The 12640-nt window shown below is 41.0% G+C and overlaps 1 long non-coding RNA gene across 2 annotated transcripts in view; it reads right to left on the minus strand.

Moving 5' to 3' along the window:
* Positions 1-12634, minus strand: part of LOC108448151 — a 19506-nt gene extending 6872 nt beyond the window's left edge. The window contains exons 1-5 of one of the 2 annotated variants that reach the window (XR_001863940.1): positions 11667-12634; positions 4931-5158; positions 4621-4837; positions 3764-3865; positions 1-65 (exon numbers count right to left, since the gene is read on the minus strand). This is a non-coding gene — a long non-coding RNA (uncharacterized LOC108448151). The remainder of the gene's footprint in view (positions 66-3763; positions 3866-4620; positions 4838-4930; positions 5159-11666) is intronic. The other variant, XR_001863941.1, reaches the window with a different exon arrangement.
* Positions 12635-12640: the final 6 nt, after the last annotated feature.

A 12640-nucleotide genomic window follows, 5' to 3' on the forward strand; every position in this document is an offset into this window, starting at 1 on the left:
CTGCTGAACTATCTTCCAGTCATGCTCCATTCACATGGAGGTGCACCAAGGAAGCAAAAGCAGGGCTCAGAAAAAGAAATATCATCATTTATTAGACTAGCTGACAGAGCTGAGAGGATAAAATAAACAAACAAACAAAAACAAAAACAAACAAAAAAAAACACCCAAAAAACAACAAGCCCCACACCACAGTGGTTTTGGACATATAATCCCTTTTTCAGCTCCGAAACAGAAATTGCATCCCTTCAACAGAGTGCATTGGTCATCATTTTTAAATAAATGTAGCTTTATTATGCTACCTCATTCGGATTGTTGGAGTGAAATGGCTCGTTGGGAGCTGCAAGGTAGAGGTGTTTGCAAAGGAAAACATGGTAAGGACATTAGCCTTGTGGGACAAAAAGACAAGCAGTTATCACATGCAGAGCCCTAAGGAGCAGGGAAAACTGCAACATGGTAAACTGATTCTAATAGATACTGCAGACAGATGCAAATAAAGGAGACTTAACAGGAAGAGGCACTTAAGCATCCTGATAAAGCCATTTAAATTGTCTTTGGTTTGGACATTCAGAGCTATACCACTTAGGAATTTATGAAACCATGCAATGAACCACACCAGGGAAATGACAAACAGCCTGAAAAATAACCAAGGAGATAGAAATAGGCCACAAAGTACTAAGGAGTTATTACTCTGTGAGATGAGATCTCATTTGCTGAATAGCCACATAAAGACTTGCACAGCATAATGTAGGGAGCAACAACTGCTTAAAGCATGGCTGATGATGCAACAGTTGCTTGTCAGACATACAGATCACACACAGGTCAGCATGTAAAATTATTCCAACATATAAAGATTTAAAGCATAGGAAAGCTGTGATCAATGACCTTCTCACTTAAAGAAGTCATGGCTAAGATTACACAGGATAGTGAAAATGGACTACTTGATACATACATAAGTTTTATCTGCTAACTGAACTTTCCAAAGTGGAAATACAAGGTTAATAATCCATCTGAAACTCTGGATATGTAAACCCTAGATAGGTAACCTCCTCCCAGTTCTACGTCATTAGCACCATGATTTACCCTCAGGAACAGGATGACTATGGAAATAAACCTAAAAGTTTATTATCCTCACTTACAGTGCAAGATTATTTTTTTCTAATTGCTTATTTAAGTATATAATTAAAACAGAACACAGTCTTTATCTGGTTTATATATATTTTCATGATACAATGGTGTTTATTCGCATTGCTGTATATATCAGTAACACCTTGACAGCTAGAGTTATTGTCAGTTCAGATTAACTCAGCAGACAGACTCCAGTTTTTAACTAAACCACAAATTTTGGAAGCCTGAAGACCAAACCTTGCTGCAGTGGTTTGAGGCAATAGTGTCTCTTGGTGACCTTACCTTCCACTACCAGCTTGCATCTCTCACTCTGTAACAGAAGAATCCGATAACAATGGGTGTGGATGTGCTGCTATGTCTCCTTCCACCTCCTTTCCCCTCGCCTTGGATGTATGACACAGCACATCATATTTAATACTTTAAATTGATAAACATAGCTGTGGCCCAGAGAGTGGTCACACATCCCATTTTGTCACTTCTCAAACAGCTGCTGGGACAGTAAAATCTTAAACCACTGTAGCTAAACTAGGGACAATCTGCCATTGAAATTAGTAAGTGTGGGTTCTCTGTTACTAGACTTCAGCTGGGACCCCGGATAAGTATTTTAACCCCCCATTTTTCAAACACCAAGACATCTAAGTGAATCTTCATCTGCAGTTATTCAACCTCCAAAAGCTCAGGATGCCCCATCTGAATAGTGTTGTCCCATATATCTGTTGCTTGTAGGCTGAGTATTAGTGATGTGTATTTTAAGATATTTTTAAGATAGTATTTGTATCTCTCTCCCCATCCCCTTTGCAAGTAGTTTGTCTTTTATGTGCAGCATGGAGCACTCAAGATGCATCAAAGGTACAGATGGCATACTCAAGTGCTGAGCCTTCTGAAAAGATTCTCCTTTTGTGTCCTGTGTGCCTCTTTAAACATCCAAAGATGCTCTTGGAAGCAGACACATACTTGAAGCCTTCCCTTCAGTGGCACCACCACTTTTCCTCCTCCCATAGTGAAATACCTGCATACTAGAAGTCAAGGTTTCACAGAGCTGTAGATAGACCCATAATCACCAGATCCCAAGACACCAAACCGACCACTTTGTACATCACTAGCCCTGACACCAGCAAGTTTAACAAGATCAAATAACAAGGTGGTGCGGTACCATGTTCTCCTTTCTAACTCTTGGTCAAATATTTAGAGCCTCCAGAATGGTTAAGGTTGGAAGGGACCACTGATGGGGTCATTTGGTCCAACCTCTCTTGGTCTCCCCAGCAAGCCTCTGTGACCACAATAGTCTTTTCATTAAGCAGTTTATCTATGACACCTTCCAAAATGGCTACCAGAAATCTGCCAGGATGCTCACGAACTGATCTGGTAGCCATGGAGATACACATGATTCTTCTAATCTACAATTTCAGAAGTCTGAGAACCTCTTGTTCTCCTAAACAACTCTAGCAGCCCATTTTTTTAGTATTTTTTCAGCAGTCCTGTTCCCAGAGGGACCAAAGAGCTCCTCAGTAAATACAACACAGTCCCAGAAAGGACTAAAAGAGGTTTTTTGTCTTTATGGAATTACTTGGATTCAGTAGTAGAAGCAAGAAGCTGATTTTCAGAGCTCTGTTTTTATCACTTTCCAACCTATGTTCAGTGACATAAAATATAAATGCATAAAGTTATCAGCCTAGAGCTATTGGCTTCCCTATAGATTTGAGAAATCAGAAACACAGAGGAGAATCTCTGATTTGAGACTTTGAAAGAAATAAATACCCATCTCTTTTTTCTCAGTAGGGACAATCTTCAGTAATATCAGAGTTAGAAAGGAGGTGGGGTGGAAGGAGCTCCATAAATTCACAGATCACCTGAAGTTCCTGGCCTGGCATCTCATCTGCATAAAGTGTGGTTGGTTTTGAAGGGGCCAGTGTCATTAGCAGCAATTCAGCGGCTAGGAAGATCACTTTTGTTTTTAAGAGAACCATTACCAAATCCTTTTCTCCATCCTCCCCACATCTTTCAATAGCCCGGTGGATTGCAGCAGATAAGAGTTGGGTGTATATTAAGCATGAGGTTTCACAGAAAAATCTAGCTTGTAAGAGCCCTTTTTTAGTCAACTTTGTGATCACAAATAATTGCATGGAATTAATCATTTATATTGTCACTTGGAAATCAAGAATAAAAGTGCTAATTTCTGGAAGCTGGAGAGAGCATACGTGCTATCTACTGAGAAAAACTGAGGGAGATATGCACTGGGAAGAAAAAGATCTGTGAGGTATTACTGTTAGAAGAAGTAGAATGAAACCTGAATGAGAGGATTTAAAAATAGAACAAAAATGAAGAACAGAAGTGAAAAAACCACAACCAAATACTTGAAACAGAAGCATCAGGGAAAAAGGAAAAAATGAAAGTAAAACTCCATATAGATAGTCAGACAGAAAAATTGTATTTGTCAGAATGATATATTAAGAACCTTTAAGTTTTGGGGGGGAGGACCAAACAAAAACCAAAAATAAACAAACAAAAATTGAAGAGAGGGTGATCTAGTGATCCAAAATATCAGCAGATCTAAATGGCTAACGGAAAAATCCCAGTCTTGAGGCATATATTGATACTCCATCCCAGTCACAAGGCAAATATATATGCTTAGCTTTACCTCACACAACACCAGTGAGTTCAGCAGTAAGCTCCACCAGTGTAAATCACACTTCTCCCTCTCTTACACCCCCAGTTTCAGCAGATGCAGACACAGTAAAGGCTGGGGGGAAAAAAAAGAAGACAGGAATGAAATGCAATTTCCAATTCAGATAAAACATCAGACTGTTAAAAGTACTGAAAGAAAATACTTCTTTATCCTTACAAATGTGGTTCCAAAAAGACCTAAAGGGCAGAAAGGGGAAATTCAACATACTCTTACCCAGCTTTAAATCTTTCCATTTTGAAAAAGAGACTATTAGGATTTTAAGAGATCCTGGTGCCCTGCAATAAGCAACTTTATTGCTAATTGGAGCACTGTTTCATAAATTTTCTTAATTCTAAGGAGCTTGCTCAGTTTTGATATTCTGTATAATTAACAGAATCTCTGAAGTGATTGCAGAAGGGAAAAGCAATAAGTTAGTTTAATAAACTTGACCGAAGAAGGAAAGTAAATTTCAATTTTCAACAAAAATGCTTAAAATCCAGAATACATTCTGAAGAGCACAGTGTTTACCACTGATATTTATTACATGTTTTTTTTAAACTTTGTTTTATTCAAACTTATTCTGGATACTACCCAAGAAAAAACCCTGTAGAATCCCAGCATGAGGCAGCTGACAGCCCACCCTTGTGCATGTGTGCAGGCAGGATCCTTGCTGCTCCACCAGCCCTTCTCCTGCAGCCCATGCAGGCTGGGCTATTCCAGCTCCTGCACTTCACTCTCTTCCTTCCTGCCCTCTGACTGACAACCACAGCCTCCCAGTAAAGTCATCCCAACCAAATTCTTCCCTTTCTTGTGTTATGCTGCAGACTTACTTCCAGCCTTGGCTCAGAGGTACATTTGGTCTCCAGGTGCATATTCCTGAGCAGCCTGGGCCCAAAGCACTGCTGGCTGTGGGTGATGAGAGCATACCAGCTCTAGGCTCCTGCAGGGTTTCATTTAGCTGTCTTGCAAAGGGAAGTGCTCTGTCCCTGGGTCCAAAAGTGCAAGCTTCCAATGTGGTCCCCAATCACGCCAGTAACAGTTTGTGTGCTGGGGAGAGGAAGAGGAAGGCATGAGAGAAGGAGGGGTATTTTCACAAGTTTTGCTGCTGAGTATCCAAATGAATTTCCGTGGATTTGTTACCTGTTCACAGCAAAGAAAGTGAAAAGTGACTCAGCACCCGTGTTCATTCACTTCCTTCCCAGACTGTCAGTTTGGGGGTTATCTGGGGTAGCGTTCTCCAAAGCAGCCCTCGTTCACTTGGAAGCAGACGGAGATACTCAGCTCATTTCATGTGGGCTGCCGCAAGCTGCGATCCGCTGCCAGTGCAGGTCAGGTTCAAGCCAGACTTTTCAATATTCCAGCAAAGTTCTGCATCATTATGATAAAGTATTTCAAGTATATGAAAGCATTTGAGATACATACAAATGGGTGAAGAAGATAGGGAAAGCTATAATCAGCAAGTGAGAAGCACAAAGGAACAAAAGGAAATACCATCAGAAATATTTCCTCATAATAAGAGTGCTTCAAATAAACAATGGATTTAAAAACTTGCTTCTGATTTATTGCTGGTTGCAACACTATGGCGTTAGGTACAAACTCTCATCTTGTTAAGCCTAAGAACTTGGACAGGGATTGCTAGAGTTAGTTACTATGGAGTTAAAAAAAATGTTGGCTTTTGTGATGAGACTAGCTTCAGAGAAGAAAGAGAGGATAAAGGAAAAGAAGCTGGTTTTAAGCATTCATTTAAAGATTTGCCATCTGAATGCTCTGCATTAATTTCCTTTAAAGCTGATCAGTTATAACATTATTTTCTCACATAATTGCTTGCTTTCCAAGTCTTTTGTGGTTATTTTAGTTTATTTTTTACTAGAGTATTTGAGACTTTCCCATATGGAACACACTGGTGATAAAAAAAATCTTTCTAGATATTGTGGACAATCTGCCTCTTCTCTGTTTTGAAGGTGTCAGATTTGTGCTTGAAATGCATGTCTGTCTTCACTTCTTTTTAATGATACTTTCAGTTGTAAATTCTTCATGTTTGTAAATGATAGACAAGCACACTATTGTCACACAGCAACCAGCTCTTATTTTATTTCAGACACACTGTCCTGTTTATGATAATAGGATTGTTACAACAGTTCTTTGTTAAGACTGGCATGCTGTGCTCATCTTGCTTCTTACTCTTAACTTTTGCTGTTGAGGATCTCTTCTTTTGCTGGTATGTGAAGCAAGAGAAACAAGTGCAGATGCTTTGTCTCACAGAGGAACTGCTAGGCAGTTCTATTTTCTTTTGTATGTAAAAGAACTCATAAAATCCAGAATCCCACTGAGGCATTGTAATGATTGTAATAATTCATTGTAATGAACTCAGCAGTCACATGGGTCTGGGGACACAGGAAAAGCTATAGGATAGAGAGGCTTGGATTGCAAATACTGGTAATTCAGGATGCTGCTCAAAACATACTGGCCTGATGTTATTTTAAAAGATAGCTTTATGTTCCTCTCAGAAAATCTTAGTTGGATAGTTTAGGAGCTTGTTAACTTTTGGATTAGCTACCTTACAGCAGAAAGCCCTTAGAAAAGTTGTGACCCTCCTCCTCCCTGACTTTACTGGCACTGTTCCCTTAGAACAGTGTGACCTGATGGGATACCTGGTTGTGATTTATAATATGTACTGGAAAGGCTGCCTGCCTTCTGGCCAGTGTGCAGTCCCAGAAATATCCTTAGCCTATGGATGTTGAACAGCAAGGTTACATGACAGTGCTTTTCTTCTGCTGTTTATTGTCAAATGTTCTCAGAGAGTTTGTAGGGGACTGACTGAGTTTTTTGGTGCTTTCCTAGGAAATGACCTGTAGTCATTTGCTAGCAGTTGCTTTAGTGTGTTGCCAGAAGAGTTTCTGTTGCTAAGTCTTTCGTATGAAATGATGCTGGTTTCCCTCAGCCTGAAAAAAAAAGCTGAGCGGATTTGCTCCAGCAGAGTGGGTTAAAGAGCAGTCTCTGACAAAATGGCTTTCTTTCCAGAGAGCATTCTACAGTGAAGTTAACTCAGCTAAGGCAGTTTCCTAAAATGAATCAACTGACTAAACCTCTGACCTCATTTCTTTATCCTCCTTTTAAAGATGATATAGTGTACAGTCTTAAGTTTTGCTAATGGTTGTGCTGTGATTTGCTAGTGCATAGTTAGGTTTTGTGTCATTTTCTGAGCCCATGATGTATGATGGGAGGCAAGTCGGCAGAAAGGAAAAGGCTCCCTTTCCTTTTCTCATTTCCTGTGCAGAGGGGTTTTCCTTTTATTTTTTTGAGCTGACTTCATTTGGGGCTTAAAAGAAAAGTAGCTGGACTTGGGATACTGCTTCCAAAGGTAAAAGCCAAGAGATCTGTGACCAAGACTGTGGGGAAAGGCAGTTTTGTACTCTCCAAGTTACTTTTTGGTGCTTTGGAGTCTGCTTAGCAGACCTCAGGATTTTGTAACAGCTGCCTTGTAGGATTGCCAGGGCAGTGCCTAAACAGGGAAAGCTACCTGGCATCCATCTGTCTATCTGGGCTTCAGCTGTGTGTCACACAGAAGTGGCCATCTTGAAAGCATGCTAACATGTATTAATAAATATTTTAAAATAGTTCACTTTCTTAGCTTTGCCTATCACAGATTTAAGATATGCAGTTGGACCATGGTAGTACCTTTAGTTAGCAAAAAATATTCTTAAAAATTCTAGGGGGTTTATGTGTTTTTTTTAGCATGGGCTTCCCAATCTGTAGAAGCCACTCTTTGTGAACTGAGGGGACAGAGGAGATCGCCTAAGACCTAACAGTACTCTGGTGCCACAAAATGTATGTGGCGACTTTTCTTTTTTGGCAAGAGCATCTTATGAGGGAAAGGAGAAAGATGTATTGAAGAAGCTTAAAGAGTAAAATTATGATAGGCATGTACTGTATGTACTGTGTGTACTACAAAGAGTGTTAAGTACCAGAATAGGAGAGAAAAAACAACCCAAAAAGGTGATCATCTGGTAGTTAGTGGGGGTTGTTTTTTAAAGTCAGGTTGAACAGAAAAGTTGCATTAGGCAAGGGCTGGTCTGTGGCTGCCAGTTGTGAATTGTCCTGTCTCCATGACTGTTTGGGTTTAGTGACATATCTTGACCATATGTGTCTTCACATGTGAGCAGAAAGGTACACTGAAACTGATACTCAACCTTAAAACCTACTTATGATTGTTTTAGTAGTCCCTTCGAGAGATTAATTGATACTCCCTTGAAATGGTTCTTCCACATTGTCTTCTCACAGGAGAACCATATTTTTGGAAGCTGATTTACAATGGCACCTCCTCTTCCACAGACTGACTGCTGTGCAGAGGGGTTTAGTCTATCTAAATTTCCTGAGTTCACAGATCCACTCTAGTGAATGTGTATATGTGGCAAGTTACAAAAAAAATTTCCAAGAACTGCAGATGTCTGACTTGTGGAGCTTGAGATATGTGTAGTCAGTAAACTTCTGTACGGTTCTGAATAAAGCCAAAATGAATCCTGGTATTAATGTTGGAGAATGCAGCCTTTTTTCCCCAAGGCCAGGCTTAGAAACTGTGAGTCTTTGAATGCTCTGAACTGAGAAACTGTTTCTCAGAAACTCGTGGGCTTGGGTTTTGGCTTTTTTTTGTTAAGAAAAAAAAGTTACTCCTTGGAAATGGGGAAGGGGGGATTCTTTCTGGTATGGGGTCAGTGAGGGTGACAAACATGGGTTGTAGCTGATATGTGATATCCCAGTGTAGTTTTGCAGCGCTTCCTTCTGCTTGGTGGGATTACTCAACTACTTCATCCAGCCCACAGGAAAAGCAAAATAGCATTAGTATCTTAAAAAGGACTAGTGCACTGACTCTGAACTGACAGCTCACCTGGAGGCCCAAAGGGTGCTATGGCAGAAAGTGCAGTAAGAGAAAGATGCTTCTGAGGAGAACTAGCTAACCAAACCAGTGCCAGGAACCTGAAATTCAGTCCCTTGAACCCTGACAAGACCTGCTTGTAATTAGACACTAACTACCCCCTAGGTCCTGAAGATGTTTTCAGACCTAACTAATATGGTTCCTGTGCAAATAACAGGCCTTATTTTGGCATATGACCACCTCATTTCTGAGATGAATTGAACTCCTTTGATATTAAAATATCATGGAGAGATTATAGATAGTAAAAGGCAAGGTCAATCTAGTTCAGCATCCTGACTCTGATCGTGAGCAGTAGTGCATGTCAGGGAAAAAGGAGCACAGGGCAAGGTAGTGCTATTTCTCCAAAACAAACTCCTGGCAGACAGATCCTAAGATAGAGCATACCTATGGAGATAAATAAATAGGGGGGTTCTTTGGGCTAAGAAATCATCAGAATTGCCCCTTAGTCATGCAACCTCACTTGGGACAAATTAGCACTTTAAAAATGTCTGAAAAATTCTCATTGGGTCTAACAAGGATTAATGAGTATTTCATGAGGAGTGATGAAAAGGGAGAAAGAAAAAGATTTGCTCCACATGCTGCCTGCTATCATAAAAAGCAGCAGAGTATTTCAATAATGATATTCTCTTTTAAAGTAATGGTGTGTTGAAGGTGGAAATCTGAAGGCAATATTAATTGAGGGTAGATGGATTAAGGACATGCAGGAGAGACCAGGAACATACTGTGATGGTCAGATGTAGGGTAAAGCACAAGAGGAGCCAGAACAGGACAGGCAAGTCTCTAAGACAGCAGAACAGGGAAAGACAAATGCCTGGGTTCTCCTGCAACACTGAAGGTGTGTGGAAAGGTTCAAAGCCCAGGTGGGACTGGACTCTTGAGATTGTTCAGTCCCCTCCTGAAAGCTTGCTCTTCTTTTTGTTACCTCTTTGTCACTGCTCTTGGCAAACAGGAAGAGGAGAGAGATTTGGAAGGACTAAAGAGTGAATAATGGAAAGAACAGTATAGGTGAGTAGAGCAACTAATTGAAGTCTGAAGAACAAACAAAAATGAGGGAAACCAGAGTAACTGATCTGTTGAAGGGCCAAGTCCCAGAGGGAGGATCCCAAATTACTTCTGAGAAGGAAAACTGGTTTGGAGAGAAAAACAGTTTAGGTTAGAAAGTAACACAGGCAGGAGAAAAATGCCATGTGACTGATAAAAAGTGCATAGGATTGCACCTGTTATATATGGGGACATGTCACTTTTCATTTAAATGAAAAGGAAGATTTTGTTTTAATATGTTTTGAGACCAAAAAAGGCAATTTTAATGGGGGAGTATTGTGGTTACCAGCAATCATGTTTTTCATATGGCCATCATCATACAAGTAGCAGCTTTGCACATTAAAGCTTAAAGTGCTTTTCTCAGTGCTTCCTTGTTTCAGGAGTTTGCATTACCAAACACTCATTTTTGATAGGGCTGACATCTATCTATCTGCATGCTCTATGAAAAGCAGAGTTGAAGGATTCACTCAGTATCTGAACTAAGAGAGGGTACAGCAACGAGAGCATACTTCCTTAAATAATTTTTCTCCTTCAAAGTATGAATAAGGTAAAGGCAAACTCCTGAAACACAGGGCTCAAAGAGGACAGGGGAGTATCTTAAGAGAGATTTTTCCCAGGGACAGATGTGTAATAAATACGTATTTAACTTACACATAGAAAAAGCTTTTTTTTTTAACACTGAGAGGCAGTCATTAAGGTTACACATCTATTTCAGTTGTGTGCATTTTATTTACTTAGCTTTATGATTATTTACAACTATTTATTTATAATTTACAACTGAATCACCTGATGTCTGAAAATCAGCTAGGATTTCTCACTTCTGTAATAATAGGTAACATAACTGTAGTCTGAAAACACAGTCTTGCTACACCTGATTGCTAGTGTAATCAATTGTGTAGTTAGATAGTAAGCATTACCCTTTGTATGATGGTATGAGTTAATCTCCTTTAAAAATAATAAGTTTAGTCTTCTAAGTGGTTTATTAAACAGATAGCTGTCGTAACCTAAAAAAATGCCTCAAGTTAGTAGTGCTAAATTTCAGGAAATACGATTTTTACTTTATCTACTTGTGCCTTTACATAAAGGCTTGAATACTTTAGGGTAAGAAATCTCTCCATGTGCCTCAAAACTGTTAGCTGTTTTGTTTCTCCATGGCAACAGGAGTATAAAGCAGTATGAGCGTGTCACTGAGGTAGGGAGGCATGACATCGTTTAGGAATGGGATTACATGTGACGACTGCAGCTCTCGGGTGATTCTGAAGGAGGGTGTTTTCTAGCACACAGGAGCTGTCCATATGTGCAGATGTGCTCATTTAAGGCAAGGCTTAGGGATCCACAGCTGGCCTAAAAGAATCTATCAATCTTTAAAGTTTGCGGTGGTGGGAGGGATTATCAGACATCAGGGTCGATTAAACTCTTCCAGAAACATGACTTAACGTGTGAAGAGCCCTGTGCAAGATCAAGGTCTAACACAGGGCTCTGTCTGAGGTTCAGATACTACAACTCATAAAGAGTTAATGATGTATTTTCTGTTTAAATTTATTTACATAAAAAAAAAAAAAGAACGAGGGTTGGATAGGTAAATGACATCCAAATTAGTGCAGAATTATCTGTAAGTCTCAGTCAGTAATCTTGCAATATTAACTAGTTTAGTTTTGTTGTCACTTTGGCAGAACAGTATGTCAGGAATCCCTCAGCAGACTAGCTAAGATGGTTCATGAAGGAATGGACAAAGGCAATGATTTATAGTGCTACAGCATAATTGCACACTGACCTCTCCTTTGCATTGATGTACTCTTACCCTTTTCTTCCATTGTTGAGGTGACTCTGACTTAATGGACTGAGTTAAAATCTACTAACTTGACTTTAAAGTGAGGGAAATGTTCTGGTAACCTTTCTCACCTGTACATATTGCATCTCGTCCTGTCTCTGTTCCAACAAGCTGTTCTGTAGTGCTGGGTTGAGCTAACCTTGCCGACAGAGTCGTGTTTTCTCCAAGTACATGTAGCCTGACTGAGAACAGAGCAGTGTGTGTCTGTACGTGTGTGAAAGAGCCCTTTCCTTGCGCAGTTAAAACAGGCTGACTTCCTCGTCTCTCTTCCCCTCCTCTGGGGCAGGTAAATAGAATTTCTTCTGGTTCAGGAGGCCACACGATCTGTACCAACACAAGGCATCTTCGTGGCAAACACACCTTCCCTTCTGTTGCACTTCATACTGATCCTCTGGTGGTTTGACTTGCATTTCTTTTCCTGCAAATGAAAATTAGCTTTTTATCCGGGCTCCCTAAGGAAGCCGACTTGTAGATCAGTGCTGCGTTTCTGCTTGTGTGAAATCCTCTCCGCTGTTTATTTTCATGTTACTTTTGCTCGAACTGGAAAAATTCAAAATTCAATCACTGTACAACTTGTGAGGCTGGGGAGAGCCCCATATTAGCGCTGTGCAGAGAGGGAGACGGGGAACAAGAGAGGGAAGCTGCGCAGTTTTGGTGAGCGGGTCGGCTCTGTGCCGAGCTCCAGGCCAGGAGTTCGTGCACCGGCGAACCTTTGTTACCCGGCTCTGGGCAAGGCTCAGCCCCGTGCGTGCCTCCCGGTGCTGCGGGGACGCGGTAGCTCCGCTCCTGCCCTTGCGTAACTGCGTTAGCAGGGCCGTGCCAGGGCAGCTATTTCGAGCAGCAGTGCCCCTTCTCAAAGCCTGTACGCAATAAACCGTGCGGGACTAGGCCCCGCATGGGCGCAAGGGAGCCAGGGGAATCAGGACAGGGCGCTGAGAGGCTGTGGCTCGAATGCGGGCCCGTGGCGGGGGCGCATTTCGGTCGGGCTACGGCCTCATGCGGGCGGGATCTGGCACGGCGGTGGTTCGCAGCCCGGAGCGGATTT

Source organism: Corvus brachyrhynchos, unplaced genomic scaffold (assembly GCF_000691975.1).
Source record: "Corvus brachyrhynchos isolate BGI_N302 unplaced genomic scaffold, ASM69197v1 scaffold31, whole genome shotgun sequence".
Lineage (NCBI taxonomy): Eukaryota > Metazoa > Chordata > Aves > Passeriformes > Corvidae > Corvus > Corvus brachyrhynchos.